Genomic DNA, 6,816 nt, shown 5'->3' with positions numbered 1-6,816 from the left:
GCTCACCACAACCTCCGCCTCCTGGGTTCAGGCAATTCTCCTGCCTCAGCCTCCTGAGTAGCTGGGATTACAGGCATGCACCACCATACCCAGCTAATTTTTTGTATTTTTTTTTAGTAGAGACGGGGTTTCACCATATTGACCAGGATGGTCTCAATCTCTTGACCTCGTGATCCACCCGCCTCGGCCTCCCAAAGTGCTGGGATTACAGGCTTGAGCTACCGCGCCCGGCCTGAAAAGGGATTTTTAAAGAGGAAGAATAAGAGTCTGAAGAATAGTGTCACTGAAACCAGTTGAAGAGAGAGTTAAAAGATGAGGATGTGGCTGGGAGCGGCGGCTCACACCTGTAACCCCACGTGCAATGGCCATGGAGCAGGAATGAGTTTGACATCTTTGAGGAACAGAAAGAAGGTTTGTGTGGCTGGAGCGCCATGACCAAGCAGAAAAGCAATATGGAATGAAGCTAGAAGTGGATAAAATTCCTATGCTACATGGGCTTTGATAAACTGCAGGGCCTATGGGACATGAAGTTAGAGATGTCCAGCGGGCATATGCGTGAAATAACAGTGCACACAGTGACTTCACATGCATCAGCATAAAAATGTTATTGAATCCCTGGGTGAGAATAACCCTCCTTAGGGAGATAAGAAGGACTATGGACAGCACCTTCAGGAAGGTTAAACTTCAAGAGGCATGATAGAGGAGTGGCAGTATAACATCAGAGTAACAGCTCAACCTCTGAACACCAGTGTCTCTGGATTTGAATCTACTACTTTCTGTAGAACATGGACAAGTTATTTAACTTCTGAGTCATGGGCTCATCATGTAAAATGGAAATTTAAAGTACCAATGTCAGGCCAGGCACAGTGGCTCAGGCCTGTAATCCTAGTACTTTGGGAGGCCGAGGCTCATGGATCACCTGAGGTCAGGAGTTCAAGACTAGCCTGGTCAACATGGTGAAATCCCATCTCTACTAAAAGTACAAAAATTAGCCAGGCATAATGGCACACACCTGTAATCCCAGCTACTTGGGAGGCTGAGAAAGGAGAATTGCTTGGACCCAGGAAGTGGAGGTTGCAGTGAGCCGTGATCGTGCCACTGTGCTCCAGTCTGTGTGACGGGAATGAGACTCCATCTCAAAAAAAATAAAAGTACCAATTTCACAAAGCCATTCAGAGGATTACATTGTAAAAGTATACAAACTATTACAGTGCCTGGTCCTTAGGAGGTGCTCAGTAAATGGCAAACAATAACCCACACAAACACACACATACACACTTGCATTTCCCAAAAAAAAAAAAAAAAAAAAAACTGAAAAGGAATTTTTAAAGAGGAAGAATAAGAGTCTGGAGAATTATGTCACTGAAACCAACTGAAGAGAGAGTTAAAAGATGAAGATGTGGCTGGGCGTGGTGGCTCACACCTGTAAACCCAGAACTTTGGGAGGCCGAAGCAGGAGAATTACTTGAGCCCAGGAGGTTGAGGCTATGAACCCCGAACTCCTGGACTCAAGAAGTCCTCCTGATTCAGCCTCCCAAGTATGCGGGACTACAGGCATGCACCATCACACCTGGCTAATTTTTTTTTAATTTTTTGTAGAGATAGGGGTCTCCCTATCTTGCCCAGTTCATCTCAAATTGCTGGGCTCAGTGGATCCTTCCGCCTCAGACTCCCAAAGTGCTGGTGTGAGTCACCACACCTAGCCTATAGTTTTTAATCCACAAGTTTCTCATAAAGAAAATAAAATAACGGTAAATGTAAAGGAACTGAGCTCTTCCAAGGAGTTTTTGAAGCTAGCTCTTTGGAGGGTACATTTTTAGTCTGAAACATTTCTGGGGGGAAAAAAAAAAAGGTCTGGGCGAGGTGGCTCACGTCCGTAATCCCAGCACTTTGGGAGGCCGAGGCGGGAGGATCAGGAGGTCAAGAGATCGTGAAACCTGGCCAACATGGTGAAACCCCGTCTCTACTAAAAATACAAAAATTAGCTGGGTGTAGTGGCACACGCCTGTAGTCGCAGCTACTCGGGAGGCTGAGGCAGGAGAATTGCTCGAACCCGGCGGGCGGAGGCTGCAGTGAACCGAGATCGCGCCACTGCTCTCCAGCCTGGCACCTGGCAACAGAGCAAGACTCTGTCTCAAAAAAAAAAGAAAAGAAAAAGAAAAAGAAAAAAAGTAGAAGTTAAATAAAGGGAGTGGGTATTTGCAGTCCAAAGCCAGAGGCATTGTTATCTCTTTCCTTGAGGATTCAAGGACTAACAAACACAATGACAGAAAAACTCCCTTCCACTTCCACTCTATTATCATTTTATGTCATTTATTTAGTGACAGACCCTTTGTTGCAGACACCTTCTATGCCCGTGGATAGGAAATTAATAGTCAAAGGCCATTTTCAGAATGTTGTTCCAATAACCCTTCTGAATCATACACCTGGCTCTCCAATATTACTAATCAGCCATTTTAAAAATCCTTTAGAGATAAAAGAGGTTGTCGTGGCTCATGTAGAGCGACCCTGACTTCATCCCCACTCAACAAGCGCTGGGACGTAAACAGCACACACATCAGATCAGTGTCATAACTATTCTGGGAAACGTGAGATTGGCGTGAATATGAAGATGAAGTCATTTTCAAGGTCATTGTTTCAATAAAGGAAAATCTAATTGAAGTAAGCTGACTAAGTTTTGACTAATGGTATCGGCTCTTTCTCTCCAACAGGCTGCGTATGCCATGAATTATTCACGTATGTGGATGAGTCTTTTGGTTTTCATGAGATCCTGGCTACTGTGCCGCGTTCAGCTCATCCTCAAATAACAAAATAACCCTTTTGTTATTCTAACAAAAGAACTCTCTTACCCTGGTTAGGGCACCCCGTCCCCTGGAGAGACTGTTGTCTAATGTAAGCAGAAGCCCATCTAGAAAGCTCCCCGGCCTCTCAAGTCCCGCGGAGCCCGCTGACAGCACTGCCAGTTTTCACCACAAGGTGGCGCCCGCAGAGCTACACAGACGCTGCACAGCTGTGAAGTCAACTCCCGCCCTCAGGGAAGGAAGCGCAGAAACGTCTAGGGCAGTCTGCCCATTTCACAAATGAGAGCACTGAGAACCTCGGAAAGTGAGTACCTAGCCCAAACTACACTGCTAGTTGGAAGGAGACAGAACCAAAGACCATGTCTCCTGATATGGTTTCTCTGTGTCCTCACTCAAATCTCATCTTGAATTGGAGCTCCCAGAATTCCCACGTGTTGTGGGAGGGACCCGGTGGGAGACAATTGAATCATGGGGACAGTTTCCCCCATACTGTTCTCGTGGTAGTAAGTCTCATGAGATCTGCTGGTTTTATAAGAGGGTTCCCCTTTCTCTTGTCTCTGTCTCTCTGTCCTGCCCACCAAATAAGATGTCCCTTTCATTCTGAGGCCTCCCCAGCCACGTGGAAGTGTGAGTCCATCAAACCTCTTTTTCTGTATAAATTTCCCAGTCTTGGCAGGGCACAGTGGTTCATGCCTGTAATCCCAGTACTTTGGGAGGCCAAGGCAGGTGGATCACCTGGGGTCAGGAGTTCCAGACCAGCCTGGCCAACATGGTGAAACCCAGGCTGTATGGTGGAACGCGCCTGTAATCCCAGCTACTGGGGAGGCTGAGCCAGGAGAATAACTTGAACCTGGGAGGCAGATATTGCAGTGAAATGAGATCACACCATTGCATTCCACAGCCTGGGTGACAGGGCGAGACTCCGTCTCTAAATACATAATAAATATTAAAAAATAAACTACCCAGTCTCGAGTATGTCTTTATTAGCAGCATGAAAACAGACTAATACACCTCCTCACTGTCAAATGCAAGTTCATTAGGCCAAACCAAAGTAGTTTTCAAACCAGAAACAAAAAACAAGCAACACCACTTTTTTAATGAAATTTTACAGACAAAATATACTTTTTTCGCTGCCTTCATTCACCCCACCCACGCCCCCACATCTCAACAAACGAAAAATGGAGTCACCTTGATTGAAAGAATCATTCCTGAGGCATTGCTGAAGAACCATCAGTTTCCCCAGATGAGCTTGAAAATGATTGATGAGGTTGGGCACGGTGGCTCACGCCTGTAATCCCAGCACTTTGGGAGGCCAAGGCGGGTGGATTGCTTGAGGCCAGGAGTTCAAGACCAGCCTGGCCAACATGGCGAAACCCCATCTCTACTGAAAATGCAAAAATTAGCCCAGCGTGGTGACAGGCACCTGTAATCCCAGCTACTGGGGAGGCTGAGGCAGGAGAATCACTTGAACCTGGGAGGCGGAGGTTGCAGTGAGCTGAGGTCGCATCACTGCACTCCAGCCTGGGCAGCAGAGGGAGACTCTGTCTTGAAAAAAAAAGAAAAGAAAAGAAAAAAATGGTTGATGTTTCTCAGGAAAGCAAAGATTAAAAAAAAAAAAAAAAGATTGATGGAATGGAATAAACTCTGAGTCAGGAGCCCTGAAATGTGCTTATCATATTGACATTCTCTCTCTAGTCATAATTCTCTTCCCTATTGCATTTCCACCTCCTCTGCAGCCTCTAAACCTCCCCCGCAGCCTCTAAACCTCCCCCGGACTCTGCCAGGGCTTGGAGACCTGAAGTCCCCCTGATTTCAGAGTTTATAAACCCCAGCCTGAACCATAGTTGAACCATGTGGCTACAGTCATGGGAGCACTAGAAATTCTCCAGCCCCTGGCCCTTTAGCCCCACCTCCCTGGCTAATGCCTTACCTTGGCTCCTTCCTGCTGCTGACTTCTACCAAGAAAATAAAATAGTCACCCGTTGGTTCTGTCACAAGATTCATGGTTTCCAGCTTTAGCTGGGCCACTGACACTATGAACAACCGCTTTGCAGCTCTAGTGGGTTTCTTTTTCCATCCTCACAGAGGTAACCTGGCCATCAAACCCAGTCCTTGCTTCTCTCACTGCTGATACAAAACTGAGTCCTCCCTGCATGCCAGATATTGTTCCAAAAATATCATAGGTACTAACTCCTTTAACCTTCTCAACAGTCCTACAGGGCAGAAAAAAAATCCACATTTTACAGATGAGAATCTGAAGAATGGAGATAAAGGACTGAGAATTTAAGCCTAGGTCATCTGGCTGTAAAACCAATGTTCCTGGTCACCAGTGCCATGTGGCCTCTGGTGACTGTGCCCAAAGCACCACTTAGAAAACAGAAGCTCTCTTGGCCGGGTACAGTGGCTCATGCCTGTAATTCCAGCACTTTGGGAGGCCAAGGCAGGCAAATCACCTGAGGTCAGGAGTTGGAGACCAGCCCAGCCAACATGGTGAAACCCTGTCTCCACTAAAAATACAAAAATTAGCCAGGCACGGTGGCAAGCACCTGTAATCCCAGCTACTTGGGAAGCTGAGGCAAGAGAATTGCTCGAACCCGGGAGACAGAGGTTGCAGAAAGTGGAGACCACACCACTGCACTCCAGCCTGGGCAATGAGAACAAACTTCATCTCAAAAAAGAAAAAGAAAAAAAAGAAAATAGAAGCTATCAGGCATCAAGTCCCTCTATTTCCATCCCTTCTATCTAGTTTTTTAACTGTATCTTTATCCATCCTTTAAACCTTCCCATTCTACCCGTAATTTTGCTTCCAATTCCAGAGTTCAGAGGACTTGCTCACCAATGATTCTTCCCTCATTCTTCTACTAAAACTACTCTATGGAAGGTTCTGGTAAAACCTTGTTTGCCAGCCCTAGTGGCTGTGCCTGGTCCTCGTCCTTCTAAACCTCAGAGGTGCTTTGTCACTGTTTCCCTCTGCTGCAGCGTCTCTTCCTGTAGCTCACGTGATGCTATCCCCTCCCATCTTCTCCTACTTCTATAACAGCGATTCTCAGTTGCTCTTTCTAAATGCAGATGTTTTGATGCCTTCCTCAAACCACATAGGTCAGAATCACTAGCTGCATAGCCCAGGCATTCGCAGGTTTTCACAGCTCCACAAGTGATTTTTTTTTTTTTTTTTTTTTTTTTGAGGCACAGTCTTGCTCTGTCACCCAAGCTGGAGTGCAGTGGCACAATCTTGGCTCACTGCAACCTCCACTTCAAGCGATTCTCCTGCCTCAGCCTCCCAAATAGCTGGGACTACAGGTATGTGCCATGATGTCTGGCTAATTTTTGTATTTTTAGTAGAGATGGATTTCACCATGTTGATCAGGCTGATCTCAAACCCCTGAGCTCAAGGGATCTGACCGCCTTGGCCTCCCAAAGTGCTACCATTACAGGTGTAAGCCACTGTGCCCTACCTCAGATCAATCGTTCTTAACCCTGACTGAGCAGCAAAATCACTTGTGGAGGCTGGGTGTGGTGGCTCATGCCTGTAATCCTAGCACTTTGGGAGGCCAAGACAGGCAGATCACTTGAGCTCAGGAGTTTGAGACCAGCCTGGGCAAAATGGCGAAACCCCATCTCCGCAAAAATTAGCCAGTATAGTGACACACGCCTGTAGTCTCAGCTACTCAGAAAGCTGAGCTGGGAGGATCGCTTGAGCTGGGAGGTGGAGTTTGCAGTGAGCCAAGATTGTGCCACTGCACTCCAGCCTGGGCAATAGAACCAGACCCTGACTCAGAAAAAAAACCAAAAAACAATGTTCTGAATAAGCCAGACACTGATGACAAACTCTGTATGATTCCACTTATATGAGGTACCGCAATAGTCAAATTCATAGAGACAAAAGAGAACAATAGTATTCTAAGCTCCTCAACTGACTAAATGAACCTGCTCTTGGCCAAGGGAACCCAAGAAACCCTTTTTTCTTTTTTTTGAGACAAAATTTCTAGAACATTTTTTTTTTTTTTTTTTTTTT

This window comes from Cebus imitator, unplaced genomic scaffold (genome assembly GCF_001604975.1).
Source record: "Cebus imitator isolate Cc_AM_T3 unplaced genomic scaffold, Cebus_imitator-1.0 Scaffold12, whole genome shotgun sequence".
Classification (NCBI taxonomy): domain Eukaryota; kingdom Metazoa; phylum Chordata; class Mammalia; order Primates; family Cebidae; genus Cebus; species Cebus imitator.
Note: the sequence above shows the minus strand (reverse complement) of the source record.